The sequence below is a fragment of the Marmota monax genome, unplaced genomic scaffold (assembly GCF_021218885.2).
Source record: "Marmota monax isolate L192 unplaced genomic scaffold, Marmota_monax_Labrador192_F-V1.1 WCK01_AAM20220418_F8-fsc00076, whole genome shotgun sequence".
Lineage (NCBI taxonomy): Eukaryota > Metazoa > Chordata > Mammalia > Rodentia > Sciuridae > Marmota > Marmota monax.
The window spans coordinates 8713286-8734522 of record NW_026692843.1 but is presented as its reverse complement, the minus strand read 5'-3'; the positions used below and the strand labels follow the sequence as shown (position 1 = coordinate 8734522).

At 57.6% G+C, this 21237-nt stretch overlaps 1 protein-coding gene across 1 annotated transcript in view; it reads right to left on the bottom strand.

Moving 5' to 3' along the window:
- Positions 1-21237, bottom strand: part of Adgra1 (adhesion G protein-coupled receptor A1) — a 49987-nt gene that overhangs the window by 14277 nt on the left and 14473 nt on the right. The window lies entirely within an intron of this gene.

The window sequence follows — 21237 nt, the reverse complement described above, 5'->3', positions numbered from 1 at the left end:
TGAAGGACACTTAGAGGGTGAAGGATAGTGGAGGGTGAAGGACAGGTGGAGAGTGAAGGAGAGTCAGAGGGTGAAGGACAGGTGGAGGGTGAAGGAGAGTGGAGAGTGAAGGACAGGTCGAGGGTGAAGGACAGTTGGAGGGTTAAGGACAGTTATAGGGTGAAGACAGGTGGAGGGTGAAGGACGGATGGAGGGTGAAGGACGGATGGAGGGTGAAGGACAGTGTAGGGTGACGGAGAGGTGGAGGGTGAAGGATAGTGGAGGGTGAAAGACAGTGGAGGGTGATGGGCAGTGGAGGGTGAAGGACAGTGGAGGGTGAAGGACAGGTGGAGGGTGATGGACAGGGGGAGGGTGATGGACAGGTTGAGGGTGAAGGACCGAGGATGGTGATGGGCAGTGAAAGGTGAAGGACAGTGGAGTGTGAAGGACAGGTGGAGGGTGAAAGACAGTGGAGGGTGAAGGACAGTGGATGGTGAAGGACAGGTGGAGGGTGAAGGACCGTGGATGGTGATGGGCAGTGAAGGGTGAAGGACAGTGGAGGGTGAAGGACAGGTGGAGGGTGAAAGACAGTGGAGGGTGAAGGACAGTGGAGGGTGAAGGACAGGTGGAGGGTGAAGGACAGTGGAGGGTGAAGGACAGTGGAGGGTGAAGGACAGGTGGAGGGTGAAGGACAGTGGAGGGTGAAGGCCAGGTGGAGGGTGAAGGACAGTGGAGGGTGAAGGACACTGGAGTGTGAAGTACAGGTGGAGGGTGAAGGACATTGGAGGGTGATGTGCAGTGGAGGGTGTAGGACAGGTGGAGGGTGATGGACAGTTAGAGTGTGAAGGACAGGTGGAGGGTGAAGGACCGTGGAGTGTGAAGGACAGGTGGAGGGTGGAGGACAGGTGAAGGGTGAAGGACCGTGGAGGGTGAAGGACAGGTGGAGGGTGAAAGAAAGTTGAGGGTGATGTGCAGTGTACGGTAAAGGACAGGTGGAGGGTGAAGGACAGGTGGAGGGCGAAGGACAGTGGAGGGTGAAGGACAGTGGAGGGTTAAGGACAGTGGAGGGTGAAGGACAGGTGGAGGGTGAAGGACAGTGGAGGGTAAAGTACAGGTGGACGGTGAAGGACAGTGGAGGGTGAAGGACAGGTGAACGTTGAAGGACAGTTAGAGGGTGAAGGAGAGGTGGAGGGTGAAGGACAGGTGGAGGATGAAGGACAGGTGGAGGGTGATGTACAGGTGGAGTGCGAAGGACAGTGGATGGTGATGGGCAGTGAAGGGTGAAGGACTGGTGGAGGGTGAAGGACAGTGGATGTTGTAGGACAGTGGAGGGTGAAGGACAGGTGGAGGGTGAAGGACATTGGAGGGTGAAGGACAGGTGGAGGGTGAAGGACAGTTAGAGGGTGAAGGACAGGTGGAGGGTGAAGGACAGGTGGAGGGTGAAGGACAGTGTAAGGTGAAGGAGAGTTAGAGGGTGAAGGACAGGTGGAGGGTGAAGGACAGGTGGAGGGTGAAGGACAGTGGAGGGTGAATGACAGGTGGAGGGTGAAGGACAGTGGAGGGTGAAGGACAGTGGAGTTTGAAGGACAGTGGAGGTTTAATTACAGGTGGAAGGTGAAGGGCAGTTACAGGGTGAAGGAAAGTGGAGGGTGAAGGACACTTAGAGGGTGAAGGATAGTGGAGGGTGAAGGACAGGTGGAGAGTGAAGGAGAGTCAGAGGGTGAAGGACAGGTGGAGGGTGAAGGACCCTGGAGGTGAAGGACAGTGGAGGGTGATGGAGAGGTGGAGGGTGAAGGATAGTGGAGGGTGAAAGACAGTGGAGGGTGATGGGCAGTGGGAGGGTGAAGGACAGGTCGAGGGTGAAGGACAGGTGGAGGGTGAAGGACAGTGGAGGGTGAAGGACAGTGGAGGGTGAAGGACAGGTGGAGGGTGAAGCACAGTGGAGGGTGATGTGCAGTGGAGGGTGATGGACAGGTTGAGGGTGAAGGACTCGTGGAGTGTGAAGGGCAGTGGAGGGTGAAGGACTGGTGGAGGGTGAAGGACATTGGAGGGTGATGTGCAGTGGAGGGTGAAGGACAGGTGGAGGGTGAAGGACAGGTGGAGGGTGAAGGACAGGTGGAGGGTGAAGTACAGGTGCAGGGTGAAGGACTGTGGAGGGTGGAGGACAGTGGAGGGTGAAGGACAGTGGAAGGCGAAGGACAGTGGAGGGTGAAGGACAGTGGAGTGTGATGGACAGGTGGAGGGTGAAGAACAGTTAGAGGGTGAAGGACAGGTGGAGGGTGATGGACAGGTGGAGGGTGAAGGACAGGTGGAGTGTGAAGGACAGTGGAGGGTGAAGGACAGGTGGAGTGTGAAGGAGAGTGGAGGGTGAAGGACAGTTGGTGTGTGAAGGACAGTGGAGGGTGAAGGACAGGAGGAGGGTGATGAACAGGTGGAGTGTGAAGAACAGTTAGAGGGTGAAGCACAGGTGAAGGGTGAAGGACAGGTGGAGGGTGAAGGACAGGTGGAGGGTGAAGGACAGTGGAGGGTGAAGGACAGGTGGAGTGTGAAGGAGAGTGGAGGGTGAAGGACAGTTGGAGTGTGAAGGACAGGAGGAGGGTGATGAACAGGTGGAGTGTGAAGAACAGTTAGAGGGTGAAGGACAGGTGAAGGGTGAAGGACAGGTGGAGGGTGAAGGACAGGTGGAGGGTGAAGGACAGTGGAGGGTGAAGGACAGGTGGAGGGTGAAGGACAGTGGAGGGTGATGTGCAGTGGAGGGTGTAGGACTGTTGGACGGTGAAGGACAGGTGCAGGGTGAACGACAGTGGAGGGTGGAGGACAGGTGGAAGGTGAAGGACAGTGGAGGGCGAAGGACAGTGGAGGGTGTCGGAAAGTGAAGTGTGAAGGACAGGTGGAGCGTGAAGGACAGGTGGAGGGTGAAGTACAGTGGATGGTAAAGGACAGGTGGACGGTGAAGGACAGTTAGAGGGTGAAGGACAGGTGCAGGGTGAAGGACAGGTGGAGGGTGAAGGACAGGTGGAGAGTGAAGGAGAGTCAGAGGGTGAAGGACAGGTGGAGGGTGAAGTATAGGTTGACGTTGAAGGACAGTGGAGGGTGAAGGAGAGTGGAGAGTGAAGGACCGGTCGAGGGTGAAGGACAGTTGGAGGGTGAAGGACAGTTAGAGGGTGAAGGACAGGTGGAGGGTGAAGGACGGATGGAGGGTGAAGGACAGATGGAGGGTGAAGGACAGGTGGAGGGTGAAGGACCCTGGAGGTGAAGGACAGTGGAGGGTGATGGAGAGGTGGAGAGTGAAGGATAGTGGAGGGTGAAAGACAGTGGAGGGTGATGGGCAGTGGAGGGTGAAGGACAGTGGAGGGTGAAGTACAGGTGGAGGTTGAAGTACAGGTGGAGGGTGATGGACAGGTTGAGGGTGAAGGACCGTGGAGGGTGATGTGCAGTGGAGGGTGAAGGACAGGTGTAGGGTGAAGGACAGTGGAGGTTGAAGGACAGGTGGAGGGTGATGGACAGGTGGAAGGTGAGGGAAAGTTGGAGGGTGAAGGACAGTTGGAGGGTGATGGACAGGTGGAGGGTGATGGACAGGTGGAGGGTTAAGGACAGGTGGAGGGTGAAGGACAGGTGGAGCGTGATGGACAGGTGGAGGGTGAAGGACAGGTGGAGGGTGATGGGCAGTGGAGGGTGAAGGACAGTGGGGGGTGCAGGACAGGTGGAGGGTGAAGCACAGTGGCGGGTGATGGACAGGTGGAGGGTGAAGGACAGGTGGAGGGTGAAGGACAGGTGCAGGGTGAAGGACAGTGGAGGGTGGAGGACAGTTAGAGGGTGAAGGACAGGTGGAAGGTGAAGGACAGGTGGAGGGTGAAGGACAGTGGAGGGTGAAGAACAGGTGGTGGGTGATGGACAGGTTGAGGGTGAAGGACAGCTGGAGGGTGAAGGACAGTGAAGGGTGAAGGACAGGTGGAGGGTGAAGGACAGCTGGAGGGTGAAGGACAGTGAAGGGTGAAGGACAGGTGGAGGGTGAAGGACAGTGAAGGGTGAAGGACAGCTGGAGGGTGAAGGACAGGTGGAAGGTGAAGGACAGGTGGAGGGTGAAGGACAGTGGAGGGTGAAGGACAGTTAGAGGGTGAAGTACCGGTGGAGGGTGAAGTACAGGTGGAGGGTGAAGGACAGTGGAGGGTGAAGGACAGTTAGAGGGTGAAGGACAGGTGGAAGGTGAAGGACAGGTGGAGGGTGAAGGACAGTGGAGGGTGAAGAACAGGTGGTGGGTGATGGACAGGTTGAGGGTGAAGGACAGCTGGAGGGTGAAGGACAGTGAAGGGTGAAGGACAGGTGGAGGGTGAAGGACAGCTGGAGGGTGAAGGACAGTGAAGGGTGAAGGACAGGTGGAGGGTGAAGGACAGTGGAGGGTGAAGGACAGCTGGAGGGTGAAGGACAGGTGGAAGGTGAAGGACAGGTGGAGGGTGAAGGACAGTGGAGGGTGAAGAACAGGTGGTGGGTGATGGACAGGTTGAGGGTGAAGGACAGCTGGAGGGTGATTGGCAGTGAAGGGTGAAGGACAGGTGGAGGGTGAAGGACAGTGGAGGGTGAAGTACAGGTGGAGGTTGAAGTACAGGTGGAGGGTGAAGGACAGTTGGATGGTGAAGGACAGTGGATAGTGAAGGACAGTTAGATGGTGAAGGACAGCTGGTGGGTGAAGGACAGGTGGAGGGTGATGGACAGGTGGAGGGTGAAGGACAATGGAGGGTGATTGGCAGTGAAGGGTGAAAGACAGGTGGAGGGTGAAGGACTGTGGAGGGTGAAGGACTGTGGAGGGTGAAGGACAGTGGAGGGTGAAGAACAGGTGGAGGTTGAAGGACAGTGGAGGGTGAAGGGCAGGTGGAGGGTGATGGACAGGTGGAGGGTGAGGGAAAGTTGGAGGGTGAAGGACAGTTGGAGGGTGATGGACAGGTGGAGGGTGAAGGACAGGTGGAGGGTGAAGGACAGGTGGAGCGTGATGGACAGGTGGAGGGTGAAGGACAGGTGTAGGGTGATGGGCAGTGGAGGGTGAAGGACAGGTGGAGTGTGAAGGACAGGAGGAGGGTGATGAACAGGTGGAGTGTGAAGAACAGTTAGAGGGTGAAGGACAGGTGAAGGGTGAAGGACAGGTGGAGGGTGAAGGACAGTGGAGGGTGAAGGACACTTAGAGGTTGAAGGATAGTGGAGGGTGAAGGACAGGTGGAGAGTGAAGGAGAGTCAGAGGGTGAAGGACAGGTGGAGGGTGAAGGACCCTGGAGGTGAAGGACAGTGGAGGGTGATGGAGCGGTGGAGGGTGAAGGATAGTGGAGGGTGAAAGACAGTGGAGGGTGATGGGCAGTGGGAGGGTGAAGGACAGGTCGAGGGTGAAGGACAGGTGGAGGGTGAAGGACAGTGGAGGGTGAAGGACAGGTGGAGGGTGAAGGACAGGTGGAGGGTGAAGCACAGTGGAGGGTGATGTGCAGTGGAGGGTGATGGACAGGTTGAGGGTGAAGGACTCGTGGAGTGTGAAGGGCAGTGGAGGGTGAAGGACTGGTGGAGGGTGAAGGACAGGTGGAGGGTGAAGTACAGGTGCAGGGTGAAGGACTGTGGAGGGTGGAGGACAGTGGAGGGTGAAGGACAGGTGGAGGGTGAAGTACAGGTGCAGGGTGAAGGACTGTGGAGGGTGGAGGACAGTGGAGGGTGAAGGACAGGTGGAGGGTGAAGTACAGGTGCAGGGTGAAGGACTGTGGAGGGTGGAGGACAGTGGAGGGTGAAGGACAGTGGAAGGCAAAGGACAGTGGAGGGTGAAGGACAGTGGAGGGTGAAGGACAGGTGGAGGGTGATGGACAGGTGGAGGGTGAAGGACAGGTGGAGTGTGAAGGACAGTGGAGGGTGAAGGACAGGTGGAGTGTGAAGGAGAGTGGAGGGTGAAGGACAGTTGGTGTGTGAAGGACAGTGGAGGGTGAAGGACAGGTGGAGGGTGAAGGACAGTTAGAGGGTGAAGGACAGGTGAAGGGTGAAGGACAGGTGGAGGGTGAAGGACAGGTGGAGGGTGAAGGACAGTGGAGGGTGAAGGACAGGTGGAGTGTGAAGGACAGGAGGAGGGTGATGAACAGGTGGAGTGTGAAGAACAGTTAGAGGGTGAAGGACAGGTGAAGGGTGAAGGACAGGTGGAGGGTGAAGGACAGTGGAGGGTGAAGGACAGGTGGAGGGTGAAGGACAGTGGAGGGTGATGTGCAGTGGAGGGTGTAGGACTGTTGGACGGTGAAGGACAGGTGCAGGGTGAACGACAGTGGAGGGTGGAGGACAGGTGGAAGGTGAAGGACAGTGGAGGGCGAAGGACAGTGGAGGGTGAAGTACAGTGGATGGTAAAGGACAGGTGGACGGTGAAGGACAGTTAGAGGGTGAAGGACAGGTGCAGGGTGAAGGACAGGTGGAGGGTGAAGGACAGGTGGAGAGTGAAGGAGAGTCAGAGGATGAAGGACAGGTGGAGGGTGAAGTATAGGTTGACGTTGAAGGACAGTGGAGGGTGAAGTATAGGTTGACGTTGAAGGACAGTGGAGGGTGAAGGAGAGTGGAGAGTGAAGGACCGGTCGAGGGTGAAGGACAGTTGGAGGGTGAAGGACAGTTAGAGGGTGAAGGACAGGTGGAGGGTGAAGGACAGTGGAGGGTGAAGGACAGGTGGAGGGTGAAGGACAGTGGAGGGTGATGTGCAGTGGAGGGTGTAGGACTGTTGGACGGTGAAGGACAGGTGCAGGGTGAACGACAGTGGAGGGTGGAGGACAGGTGGAAGGTGAAGGACAGTGGAGGGCGAAGGACAGTGGAGGGTGTCGGAAAGTGAAGTGTGAAGGACAGGTGGAGCGTGAAGGAGAGTGGAGTGTGAAGGACCGGTCGAGGGTGAAGGACAGTTGGAGGGTGAAGGACAGTTAGAGGGTGAAGGACAGGTGGAGGGTGAAGGACGGATGGAGGGTGAAGGACAGATGGAGGGTGAAGGACAGATGGAGGGTGAAGGACAGGTGGAGGGTGAAGGACCCTGGAGGTGAAGGACAGTGGAGGGTGATGGAGAGGTGGAGAGTGAAGGATAGTGGAGGGTGAAAGACAGTGGAGGGTGATGGGCAGTGGAGGGTGAAGGACAGTGGAGGGTGAAGTACAGGTGGAGGTTGAAGTACAGGTGGAGGGTGATGGACAGGTTGAGGGTGAAGGACCGTGGAGGGTGATGTGCAGTGGAGGGTGAAGGACAGGTGTAGGGTGAAGGACAGTGGAGGTTGAAGGACAGTTGGAGGGTGATGGACAGGTGGAGGGTGATGGACAGGTGGAGGGTGAAGGACAGGTGGAGGGTGAAGGACAGGTGGAGCGTGATGGACAGGTGGAGGGTGAAGGACAGTGGAGGGTGATGTGCAGTGGAGGGTGAAGGACAGGTGGAGGGTGAAGGACAGGTGCAGGGTGAAGGACAGTGGAGGGTGGAGGACAGGTGGAGGGTGAAGGACAGTTAGAGGGTGAAGTACCGGTGGAGGGTGAAGTACAGGTGGAGGGTGAAGGACAGTGGAGGGTGAAGGACAGCTGGAGGGTGAAGAACAGGTGGAGGGTGAAGGACAGTGGAGGGTGAAGGACAGTGAAGGGTGAAGAACAGGTGGTGGGTGATGGACAGGTTGAGGGTGAAGGACAGCTGGAGGGTGAAGGACAGTGAAGGGTGAAGGACAGGTGGAGGGTGAAGGACAGCTGGAGGGTGAAGGACAGTGAAGGGTGAAGGACAGGTGGAGGGTGAAGGACAGTGGAGGGTGAAGGACAGCTGGAGGGTGAAGGATAGGTGGAAGGTGAAGGACAGGTGGAGGGTGAAGGACAGTGGAGGGTGAAGAACAGGTGGTGGGTGATGGACAGGTTGAGGGTGAAGGACAGCTGGAGGGTGAAGGACAGTGAAGGGTGAAGGACAGGTGGAGGGTGAAGGACAGCTGGAGGGTGAAGGACAGTGAAGGGTGAAGGACAGGTGGAGGGTGAAGGACAGTGGAGGGTGAAGTACAGGTGGAGGTTGAAGTACAGGTGGAGGGTGAAGGACAGTTAGTGGGTGAAGGACAGCTGGTGGGTGAAGGACAGGTGGAGGGTGAAGGACAGGTGGAGGGTGAAGGACAGGTGGAGGGTGAAGGACAGTGGAGGGTGAAGAACAAGTGGTGGGTGATGGACAGGTGGAGGGTGAAGGACAATGGAGGGTGATTGGCAGTGAAGGGTGAAGGACAGGTGGAGGGTGAAGGACTGTGGAGGGTGAAGGACAGTGGAGGGTGAAGAACAGGTGGAGGTTGAAAGACAGTGGAGGGTGAAGGGCAGGTGGAGGGTGATGGACAGGTGGAGGGTGAGGGAAAGTTGGAGGGTGAAGGACAGTTGGAGGGTGATGGACAGGTGGAGGGTGAAGGACAGGTGGAGGGTGAAGGACAGGTGGAGGGTGAAGGACAGGTGGAGCGTGATGGACAGGTGGAGGGTGAAGGACAGGTGTAGGGTGATGGGCAGTGGAGGGTCAAGGACAGTGGAGGGTGAAGGACAGGTGGAGGGTGAAGGACAGTGGAGGGTGAAGGACATGTGGAGGGTGAAGGACAGGTGCAGGGTGAAGGACAGTGGAGGGTGGAGGACAGGTGGAGGGTGAAGGACAGTGGAGGGCGAAGGACATTTGAGGGCGAAGGACAGTGGAGGGTGAAGGACAGTTAGAGTGTGAAGTACCGGTTGGGGGGTGAAGGACAGTGGAGGGTGAAGGACAGTGGTGGGTGAAGGACAGGTGGTGGGTGATGGACAGGTGGAGGGTGAAGGACAATGTAGGGTGATTGGCAGTGAAGGGTGAAGGACAGGTGGAGGGTGAAGGACAGTGTAGGGTGAAGGACAGTGGAGGGTGAAGGACAGGTGGAGGGTGAAGGACAGGTGCAGGGTGAAGGATAGTGGAGGGTGAAGGACAGTGGAGTGTGATTGGCAGGTGGAGGGGCGTATGGATGAGTGGAAGGTGATGTATTGATGAAAGATGATGGATGGATGGAAGGTGATGGATGGGGTTTGGGTAGATGGGCAGATGGATAAGTAAAGAAGTGGGTGAATGGTGATGGACAGGTGGTGGGTGATTGGCAGGTACAGGTGTGCATGTACAGATTTGGGGTGAGTAAGTATGATGGACTGGCGGCAGGACAAGGTCAGGGGAGGACTGGGCTGGTGGTATCTGGCTTCACCTTTGCACATACAGTCAGATGTTGGGGAAGTGGTGGGGCAGGGCTACCTGCCGCAGCATGAAATGTCTTATCAGTGGGATTTCAGGCCTAAAGCCCATCTAGACAGCAGGCGCTCCCTTTGCACAGGGTCCACCTGAGGGGTGGCTGCCACCGACAGGAACTTCAGGACACAGAGCTATGTGGGCCTGGAAGGTGGCTGTGGGATCTGGCCTGGTGCTGGATTTCACTAGCCCCTTGGTGTGGTCCTCCACAGACCAGAGTAAGTTGATGAGAGCTTGGTCCTGGTGCCCTCTCTGAAGCCCAACAAAGTCCCTCCTGGCTTGGGTAAATGAAGAGTAGACCCCGGAGGACTCCTGTGGCTCTGAGCAGTCAGCCTGTCCCTCCCAAGATGCACAGGCTCAGACAGGTGGGCGTGCGCTCAAGGGCCAAGGCAGGGAAGGGCCCTGAGAGGGGCCACGAGGCTGGAGTCCAAGACCGTGGAACTGGAACAGTAACTCAGAGGATTTGGTGCTTCCAGAGCCCCTGCTGGCCTCGGGGGGCATGGAGCTGGACCAACCCTGGCTCTCATCATCCCCACTGTCCCTGGTCTCTGCCCTGGCCACCTGCCCTCAGCACCTCTGAACTGCAGGCTGATTTTAGCTTCACGCTGGGCTCCTTGGGGAGGTGAGGCCAGCGCAGCATGGGGCCTCGTCCTCCCACACCTCTGCCCTTGCCTGTCCGGGCCACTCTCTCAGGACAGAGCAGCTGAGTATATCCCCTTCTCCCAGGGACCCCACTCTTCCTGGACAGAAGCAGGAGTCCCCCACTGGACTAGACACTGTCAGGGCTCTTTGGGAAAGAGGCGGCATTTCAGCCTAATGACAATGGCCACAGAAATCACTGATGGGGCACCTCTGGGTCCTGCACCACCTGCAGCCTCCAGGCTGGGCCCCAGACCCCTCCTTGCATAGTCAGCACCTGCCTGCTCCCTTCCTGTCCCTGTCCCAGTAGCCTTGCCCCTCCTGCATTCTCCCTGGATGGCTCTTGAGAGCTGTGGGCTATATGCCGTGCATGCACATGGGACACCCACTGCTCCTTCACTGATCCGTTTCTGATGTGGGAGGGTAGCTGGCTGAGCCTGTGCAGCTTGAAGGCTGCGGCAGGCTGTAGGTGCCTCCCATTGGGTGAGCAATGAACCTGTGCTGGGGTCTTCACAGTTTCCTGGTGAAATCCGGTGTGAGGAGGAAGCCCGGGACCCATCGCAGAGATGCTGTGTGTCCAGGAGTCTCCCAGGGCTTTCTCTGTGTCAAGTATGAGCACACATCCACAGCCAGCCAGAGTGAGCAGGAGGGAAGAGGAGTTGCCACGACACAGCCCAATGTGTACAATGCTGCCACAGAGTGTGCCTGGCCACCAAGCCAGGAGGGGCGTTCCAGGGCCCACACAGGGCGGTGTTCCTGCTGAGAGCACAGGATGAGCACAGATGCTTTCAGACTGCTCTCTGGGTGGAAAGCAGGGGGACCCAGCCGGGTGGGATCCCCATGCAGTGTGTAGGAGTCTCAAGCAGCACCTGCCAGCAGGCCAGCAGGACAAGATGGCCAGAGAGCACCGACTCTCCATGATGACCGTGGGGTGATTCTGGGACAGCTGAGCTCCGTCTGCCAACACAGTCCTGGGCAGAGCCTCTTCTAGCTGCTGGCCTGAGCTCTGCCATCCACATACAGCTGACCTGACTTCACGTGTGGGCCTCTGCCCTGCTCCCATGGTTGGGGTTCTGCTGCTGCCATCATGGGAACCCCAGGACTCTGCTCTGACCTGCAGAGGGCCACGCACCTCATATCATCCCTCCACCCTCTAAGGTTCTGAACACGGTGCAGAAAGGCTCAGGGCTTGCTGTTCAAGAGGGCAGACCTGCGATCTCTTGTACCCTGGGTCCTGGGAGCCCACAGGATGCCAGTCCCTGAGGTGCCAGGCTGGAGGGAGGATGTCCATCATCACTTGGAGGACAGCTTGTCCCTGACACCCTGCATGGGGCCCACCTGGCCACCCAGCACTGTGCACGCTGTCCTTCCCCGTGGCTGCAGACCCCATCCTGGGGAGCCTTGGGCCTGGCAGGCACAGGTGGGGAACCCTACCCTGCATCTACTCAGCGGGGAGATGCCGTCCACAGCTGTGGCCAGAGAGGCCACCCGCCCCTGCGCAGCTCCATCTGCAGCCATCAGGCCCGTAGGCAGGACTCCTCTGCAGGTGCCCTCCTGGAGGCAGGGCCAGGCTCAGCAGAGGGTGCTGGAGGCCACTACAAGTGCCTCCCATCTGGCCATCACCTTTCTTGCTGCTGCCAACAGGATATCAGTAGTGCGGATGACAAGCATGGGTCCCCAGAGAAGCAGCTTCTGCTCTAACCCAGCCTGGCCGGGCCTCGGCAGCTCACCTCACTGTTCTCTCAGAGCCTCTTGTCTACCTCCTCCTTGGGGTCCATGACCTTGCCTCACACATTCACCTCTGCTAACTGGAACCGGTGGTCTTGATGGGAAGAATTCTCCCGGGACAGAGTAACTGTGGAAAGGGCTCAGACCCAGAGCACTGCCACGACATGGCTTCTGTGTTCACAAACAAGCCCACGGTTTGCACGGGTGGCTGAGGAGATGCCTGGGGAGTCATGATGGAGCTGGGTGGCCCTCACTCAGCACCTTCCTGCCCAGCTGTCCACAGGCTGGGGACAGGCTCCGTATCCACAGGCTCCCCTCCAGGAGCAGGGGCCCTGGTACCCTGCAGCACCCACAGGCTCCCCTCCAGGAGCAGGGGCCCTGGTACCTGCAGCACTGCGCCTGCCTCCACTCGGTGCCACTCTTTGACCTGTAGCGTGCACACTCATGCTCGCACACCATGTGCACTCACATCACACACAGCATGTACATGCACTTGCTCACATGTCTACCCACATATGTGCATAAGCACTTGTACAGTGCACAAATGCACACTTACATACACACCTGCATGCACACATGGTATGCAAATGCACACTTGCAAACATCTACATGCACATTAACACACTCACATACACTTATGCTCACACATGAACACATTTGCACTTACACATACCACTGTGCACACTGTCCTTCCCCTTGTATACACATACATGTGCACAAATCACACACAATCATGCACATACAGTATACAATGCATGCTCACACACTTCCATTCACACAGATGTTCACAGTACACACATGTAGACTTGTGTGCACTCATAGTACTCACATATACTTGCACACATGCCACACACAGGCACACACTTGCACACACTCTTACATGCACACACACTGTACTCTTACATACATAATGTACTCACACGGGTAGTGCACCCACAATCTGAACACACACATACTCATGCACTTACACTCTCACACATTCTTGCTTGCACGCTGCAGGAAGCAGCACGCTGGTTGCCAGCTAACACTCTGGCGAGAGGGACGTAAGCAGGGTGAGGCCTGACCTAGGACGTGGCTCTGTGATGTGAGCCCCCGTGGGATACGGCGGCCACCGTGTGAGATACAGCTAGACCCAGGAGTGTGGGGGCCTAGGCAGGAAGGGACTTAGGCCTTGTTCCTGGAGGTGGTGGGACCAGGAAATCCCCTGAAAGCTCCTGTGGAGGTCAGGGCATTTGGCCTGGGACGCCCTTGACACTTCCTGGGATTCACCTTGGCCTGCTTGTGGTTGCCGGCCTCCCTAGTGTCACACACAGCTTTGTCTGTAGATAGACAGGACCCACTGCCCTCCTGGATGGGGACCAGAAAGTGAGCAGAGGGGCAGGTCGGAGAGCAGTGACCATTGCCGGCCAGGGACGACGTCCTGGGGCCGAGGCCTTTGCCAGCAGGGGGCGGTTCAGGCCAGCCCTCGTGGGAGCCCATGTCCCTAGTGGCCATAGCCATGATGCCCTGGGGCACCTCTCTGCTGGCCCTGTAGCTGGCCCAGACCAGAATCCAAGCCCCTCCAGCACTGTGGTCAGTCTCCACCAGGTGACCATCACAAAGAGGTCCCCATAGGCACATAACCCTTGAGGGATCTAAGGAAGAGCAGACCTAGAGCTCCTGGGCACTTGGAGGACAGTGGGAGGGTGGGGGCAGGGAGTGGCTGGGGGCTGGCTCTTTCCTGGGAAGGGTCTCTGGTAGGCAGGAAGGGATCTGGGGCTGCACGGGCTGCCCATGTCTGGCAATGACCTGGGAGGCTGGGCAGGAAGACTCCTGAGCACCTTGAAAACTGCTTCTGATAAGGGGCCCAGGGTGCAGATGGCCATGGGGGCCAGGACAGGGCCAGTGGCCTGTAAACTGCTGCCTGGTCTGTGCTGAGTCAGTGCTGTGTGTCTGGGTGTGGGCCTCAGTTGTAGACAGGGTCGGCATCCTTGTCCTTGAGCAATCCCATCACTGTCTGGCCTCGCTCTAGGGACCTGTTCCTTGTACTTTTCTTAATTTTCTTCAATTGCTCCTAATTACAGTCTTCTCTGCACCTCAGTGAGTCTCCCTGGGGGAAGCTGCCAGCCTCGGTACCTCTGCAATGGACCGCAGCTGTGCTTCCTGGGTTCCCAGTGAGCTCCTTGGGACTTGGGCGTCTAGGGGGTGGACAGCTGACCTTTGACAGGAAAGTTCAGGGTCTGGCCTAGGCAGACCCAGAGCTTGGCTGTTTCCTGTGCTGTGGAGTCTCCTCCCAGGCCCCTGCCGCCTGCTGACCACACTGTCCAACCCAGATGTACTCCTCTCCTGCCAGGAGGACTCACCCAGCCCAGGGTGAGGAGAGGCTCCTGGCCAGGTGGTGGACTGGGATGGGAATCCACAGCCTCAGACAGGCTGCAGCTGAGGCCCCGCAGCGCTGCTTCTCAGGATGGCCGGAGGCGGTGCCTGCCCTGAGAAGCCTGCACCCTCTCTGCTCCAGACGTCTCTGCCCACGTTTGCCTCGGGGGCTGCTGCTGTGCGTGGGCACCAGACCCAGTGCCACCTGCCTGCCCACTGAGGCTCCAGCTTCCGAGCCCTGCAGAGGGAGCTGGCCAGAGGGCACTGGGCTTGTGCTGCCTCCCTGGTGGCAGTAAAGGGCTTGTGGAGAAGCCTCAGGTGCCCTGCTGCCCCTCCTCCTGGTCCTTCTGGTGGTCAGCAGACTACAGGAACAAGACCCTACTATGGCCCTCTGTTTGTCTAGGTGGGGAATATGTCCCCATGGGGGCCCTCCATCTTCTGGGTGAAGAGACTACGGCTGGCCAGGGGTCAGGGTGTCCACTATTTCTGCAGTCACAGTGCTGGATCCTGACTGCTCAGCTGTACCTTGGGGCCACCTTTTGCATCACTCTGAGGTCAGCTTCCCATCTGCAAAGCTCAGGGATGGTCCAGGAGACTAACCCTAAGGCCCCTTCTGGCCTGATGCCAGAGGATTCATGAGAGGTGGGAATAGGATAGGGGCTGCTTCATTGGGAACTGGGAGCTCCTGCACTCCCTGGGGGCCTTTCCTCTCTGTGAGTGCCCTCCTCCACCCCCCACCCCCAGGCCCTCTCCATCCCTTCACCTCCCCTAGGGACTCCACAGTGTCCTGCACCTGGAGGAGGGTACCAGCTCTGCCCCACCTCCTGCACAGCCTTTGTCCACCTGCCTGTGACCCAGCTTGTAGAAGCGCTTGCCCAAGGATTGCTCTGCAGAAGTAGTTCCAGCTGGAGCAGAAGCGAATGGACTGGTCCTGGTGGCTGACCTGAGGGCTGGTGTGTCCCCCAGGTCCTGGCTCTGCATGGGTCAAGTCTGGTTGGTGTTTGGCTGTGAGCACATCCAAGCCCAGGGTAGTCCAGGATTACCACTGCCGCCTGAGAAGCTGCTCCTGGTGGTGGGGCCCCAGGGAACTGCATTCCTGCCTTTGAAAGGACAGGTCAGGGCCTGGCGCCTACAGAGTTGGCCCTGCATGTGGGAGGATGGACCTGTGTCCTTGATGTGCAGCATCTGATGATGTTATCCTTCCCAACAGAAAAGCCATCAGCAGACCTTCAATCGTGGAAACCACCTAGGCGCGTGGTATTGGAAGCGGCAGGACAGGTGTACAATTAGGCTGTGATCACATGTAGCTAGATTGGGAATTAGCCCCTGAGCATCTACCACATTGTAGCAGGAGTGTCTGAATGGCTCCCCTTGGCTGGTGGGAGTGGAGGACATGGGCAGATGGTGTGCCCAGAACCCTCCCTGATGAGGAGGCAGCTGTCATGATGGCCCACCTACCCGAAACCTGTGGGGATCAGCCACATCCCAACAGGTGGAGGGAGCTGTGCCGACAGTCCACTGTGCGCCTGTGGTAATGATGCAGACTGAAATCGGAGACACTGGCTGGGAAGTACTCTGACGGAGGTGAGGAAAATTTCAGGAAATAGCCTGGTCTATGAAATTTTGGCATGAAGCCCAGATCCTGTCAATCCTTCAGAGAAGGGCTGCATGTCACCTGGCCTGATTTAACAGAGGGGGTCAGCTCAGGGGACATGGTGTCTGTCCTTGTTCTTTCTCAATGCTGGAATGGCACCTCAAGCAGGCCAGGCAATCCCCTAACACTGGTGACACCCCCAGCCACTTTCTTTCAGTATTTCCTACCTGATCTTTCTCTAAGCCTCCCTCTCTCTTCTCACCCATGCAGTCGGGAGTGGACCATCTAGAGAAGGCGAGCCTTGCGCAGGAGGCTGCCCTTGTAGGCGGATGCTTCTCTGGGTGGGGCCAGCTCCAGGGAGATGAGGCCAGTGTCTGGGACTTCTGTTTTGGGCACATTCTCCATGCTGCCAACAGGCAGGGCCGTGAGCGTGGCACTGGGCCTGCCGACCAGCCCTGGACTGCATATGCGAGTCTGGGCATTTGAGGTTGCAGCCAGTTGGCAGCAGACAGCACCTGTGGCTAGTTCCAGCAAGATCCCAAGGTGTCCCAAGCCAGCCTTCCTGGGTGGAAAGGGCACACGTCTCTGTGGACTCCCCTCTCAAAGGGACAGCTTTCTTCACTAGACCTTGCCTGATGAGGCTTCTGCCCTCGCAGGCCCTGCGGAGTGTCCTGCTGCAAGAGGGGCTGTATCTAGGAAGGAAACAGCCTGAGTGCCAAGGAACCTGGCACCAGATGGTGGGAGGCACTGGGACGCAGACGACACACAAGAGCAGGAAACAGCTGGTCACTCTGACTGCCAAAGGAAGAATTTAGAGGTGTATTTCTCTCAGCACCATCCAGCGCAGACTAGGCGGAGGTGATCCACCCAAGGCCAAGCAAGAACTGTGTGCTGGACTCAGACGACTGACCTACTTGCAGTATCAGCATTTAATGAGTAGAGTTGGAAGCCAAGCTGTAATCAGGAGCTCCACGTGAACAGTGGAGGGTGGTCCTGGGTCTGGGTGGACAATGTAAGGAGGTCCTGATTCCCTTGGAGAGTGGTGGGAGGTCCTGGTTCCCTATGGAGAGTGGTGGGAGGTCCTGGTTCCCTGTGGACAGTGGTGGGAGGTCCTGGTTCCCTTGGAGAGTGGTGGGAGGTCCTGGTTCCCTGTGGAGAGTGGTGGGAGGTCCTGGTTCCCTGTGGAGAGTGGAGTGAGGTCCTGGTTCCCTGTGGAGAGTGGAGTGAGGTCCTGGTTCCCTGTGGAGAGTGGAGTGAGGTCCTGGTTCCCTGTGGAGAGTGGAGTGAGGTCCTGGTTCCCTTGGAGAGTGGTGGGAGGTCCTGGTTCCCTGTGGAGAGTGGTGGGAGGTCCTGGTTCCCTATGGAGAGTGGAGTGAGGTCCTGGTTCCCTGTGGACAGTGGTGGTAGGTCCTGGTTCCCTGTGGACAGTGGTGTGAGGTCCTGGTTCCCTGTGGACAGTGGTGTGAGGTCCTGGTTCCCTGTGGACAGTGGAGTGAGGTCCTGTTTCCCTGTGGACAGTGGATGGGAGGTCCTGGTTCCCTATGGAGAGTGGAGTGAGGTCCTGGTTCCCTGTGGACAGTGGAGGGAGTTCCTGGTTCCCTGTGGACATTGGAGGTAGTTCCTGGTTCCCTGTGGACGGTGGAGGGAGGTCCTGGTTCCATGTGGACAGTGGAGAGAGGTCCTGGTTCCTTGTGGACAGTGGATGGTATATCCTGGTTCCCTGTGGACGGTGGAGGGAGTTCCTGGTTCTCTGTGGACAGTGGAGGGAGTTCCGGGTTCCATGTGGACAGTGGTGGGAGGTCCTGTTTCCCTGTGGACATTGGAGGGAGTTCCTGGTTCCCTGTGGACGGTGGAGGGAGTTCCTGGTTCTCTGTGGACAGTGGAGGGAGGTCCGGGTTCCATGTGGACAGTGGATGGGAGGTCCTGGTTCCCCGTGGACAGTGGATGGGAGGTCCTGGTTCCCCGTGGACAGTGGATGGGAGGTCTTGATTCCTTGTGGAGAGTGTAGGGAGGTTCTTGTTCCCTGTGGATAGTGGGAGGGCAGTCATAATTCCTTTCGTTCACACTTGAGGCAGTTGATTTCCTCTGTAGGTGGTGGAACCATGTGTCTGACCATTTGGACCATGTGAAGTCTGTCTAGCAAGGAGACAAAGATCCATGGGCAGGAGTTCAGGGTGTCAGATGTGACAATGGTGGGGCTAGTAACATATGTCACAGTCAGAAGAGGCCCTGTGGGTCTGGGTTGTCTGTGCAGTGTCTCCCAGGAGCTGGATGGACCATGTTCAGTGCAGTCCTGTCCCTTTCACCTGGGCCACTGCCCTCTTGGGGTCTCTTCTCTTGCCTCCTGGTGTCCCTCCCATCCTCTTCTTCCCCAGCACCATCTTTCTTCACTTTGTGCTCTGCTCTGGTGTCTGCTGGCTCTTCCCAAGGTCACCCTCACTCCTTTGGGAAATCCAGACCAGTCCTCATGCTGAGGACAGGGCTCCAGGCCCTGAGGATGTCCCTCCTAAACCCCTTCTGTAAGGATAAGGGCGGCACTTGTGTTGGCTGAGGCTGATACTCAGTTCTTGTATCTCACCTGCAGAACCAAAGTGCCAGGCCTGACTCACACTCAATTTACAGCTATGCCTGGGCCAGAGACTCCAGGCCCTTGGTTCTGCCCAGTGATGTCTGGGTGAAGCCTGCTCAGGGGCCTAACCCTGGCCCTCTCTAGAGGTGGCAGCTCTCCTGGACACATGGCCAACAGCCCTAGATCTCCTGAAATCCCAAGAAAGCAGGTATTGGCCAGCCTGGCTGCAGTTGGCCACACAGCAGAATGCACAGATTAACCCCCTCCTGGCCCTTCTGTGGCCCTGCTGCAGTGCAGAGCCACATGGCAGATGCGGATTTTCCAAACATGGGGAAGGAACAGACATGTCTCATCACTGCAGAGATCTCTCCACAGAGACTGGCCAGCCACAACCATTCGATCAGATGGGAATCTCCATGATCCACCACCCAAAGTCCCACACATTTCTAGGGAGGTGTTTCCCCTTAAATGTCTAATGATCTGTGAGAATGTAACTATACACTCTTAAGTAATCAGTGGCCAAGGAAGAAACCCCAAGGGAAGGTTGAAGATGCTCTGAGCTCGACCAAAAGCCCCACAACACACCTTGGGACACAGCGGTGCAGTTGGAGGGAAATGTCCACCTTACAGGAGAAAGGTTTCAAAACAGTGATGGAGTTTATGCTGTAGAACCAGAAGGAAGAGAAAACCAGCCAAAGGCCGGGGAGAAAAGGCATCAGGACCAGAGCAGAAATCATAGAGAAATAGGGAGACAGATAAAACAAGAGCTAGATTTTAGGAAGAAAAACAGTGATGACCTCTGCTGGACTTGAGGCATGGCTCAGAGCAGTCAGGCAGAAAGAGGAGCCGAGGGCATGGGCTGGTGTGAAGGGGCAGCACCGTCCCCTGGAGGGCATGGGCTGGTGTGAAGGGGCAGCACCGTCCCCAGGCACAGTTGACATGAGGAATTAGCAAAGCTGTGGGTAGGAATTGTATTTCTACACAATGAAAGGTGGGATGCAGATGGGAAAACCCTGTGTACACTGACAGTGAGAAGAAAGAAGACCCAGGAGAGGCCCGACCCAGGAGAGGCAGGACTTGTGCACTGCAGACGATGGAGTGTTGCTGGGAGGAACCAGGAGCTGCAGGTACAGGACTCAGTCCCGTGAAAGTGCAGCCCCTCCTCTGCTATGAACTGCGTGTCTGAGTGACCCAGTGGAGCTGGGCTATGAGCTGTGGTAGCCCATGGCCTGCCTTCACCTGAGGGCCTTTGGCCTCTGATGGCTTGTCCCCATGCCCATGTCTGGGCACTCACCTGGCCCCACACAGGACTGGGCCTGGGGACTGCTGTAGTGGCCACGGCCCCCTCCTTGGTGCTCCAGTTTGGCTCATGTCCCAAAGACGCATGCTGGTGTGGGCTCTGTCATCAGGGAGACCGGGGTGGGTCACTGCTTTGCAGCTTCTGCACACGCCCAGCAGGCTGTTCTCTGAGGGCCTGGACACCCATGTGATTGATGCTTCCAAACAGGGTGCTCGGGAGCCTTGCCTCAGTACAGACCATGTGCACCAGGGGCATGTCCAAGAGTAAGGGGAGGCGAGACCAGGCAAATTACCATCTAAAGTTGCCAAATGTCTGCTGAGCCTAGGCGCATGCTGTTCGGGAAACCACAGACCTCCATAACCATTGGGAGCAGGTAGACATGACTTTGACCTTGGCACTGAATCCACTTAGCAGAAAGTCTCCAGCTGCAAGAGGCCTCCACTGAACCTTCTTCTTCCAGGCCTCCACTGAACCTTCCTGCTCTGCCACCCAGCTGACCCAAGGGCAGGCTCCTGATCCATATGTTGGGGCAGAAAGGTCAGCACCCTCTGTTCACCAGGTGGTCTCACGGAGAGAGGAGTCACCCAAGTTGACCCAGCCACGGGGTGCGCAGGCTCATGCAGAAAGAGGAGGCAGGCTTATCCTGGGTTCATCCACTTGAGTCCTGCAACATCTCCCACGGCTGTACTTTCCTGTGCTCTCCTGGAATGCGCTTGGTTTCCCCATGTCCAGTGAGGGGTGTGGAGTGCCACAGAACCCCGTGTGGCCTCAGGAAGAGGCTTCTCAGGATGCAGGGAGCCCCAGAGCACCACTGAGCATCCGTCAGAGCATTTGGGACGTTATTTTCTTTTTATCCCATTGGAGAACTTCAGGTTGGGCCAGGACACTCAGGACTCCTTCAAGCTCAGATAGAAGTACAGCCTGCTGCCCATAGGAACTGGCTGCCCAGCTGCCGTGGCCAAGGGTCCAACAAGAAGGGGGCAATGTTCTGTCCAGGCTGTTGAGCAGGATGTGCACCTGTTAAGGTGCTCCCAGGCTCCTGCCTCCTGGGGCCGAACAGCTCCTGGGGCTCAGACCTGCTTTCTGTGATTGAAAGGCCTGGACTGCATGTGAGTTCTGGGCCTGGGGCCAGCAGTGCAGACCCAGGATGCCCATTGCCTAGCCACCCATTGAAGAGCCACTTCTGAGTGCAATGCTGGGTCAAAGAGGACGTGGCCAAGGCTGTTGTCAAGTGTGCTCAGGGCCCTTGGGGTCTCTGAGAGGAAAGACTCCAGCTTATAGACTCTTGGGGAGGGGCAGGTGCCGCACATTCCCACCAGCACAGGCCAGGCCACAGAGCTGCAGAGGGGCTGCGGGTTGCCCTGGGTAGCCTGCCCCCAGATGCTCTTCCAATGGTGCTAGACCCTGGTGGAGTTTGGAGTAGCCCTTCGAGGTCAGGGCCAGAGGGAGCTGTATGAGGGCCTGGGCTTCCACAGCCCCTGAATCGCTCCTCATAGCAGCAGGTGGCTCTCACAGGAACCACATGTAGGTCATTCCAGGAAAATTCAGTAAGAGGCTCAAGGTGGAGACCCAGTGACCTTCTAGACAGGAGAGACGAGGCCTGCTTAGAGCTGGAAGGTGGAGGCTGCAGAGTTTGAGGCTCAGTGTCCACTTAGAAGAGTGGATGGCAGAGCTCCAGTTGCTCTCCTGTTATGGTTGCTGGTGTGAGGAGCTGGGGACCTCTGTCCTGTGGGACTTCCCTGCTCTGCCCCACGAGAGGGAGGCCACTACCTTGCCCTTGTCCTCAGGCTGTCCCCAGGGCCCCAGCACACAGTGGTTCCTGCCACATCTACCGTGAGTCCCCT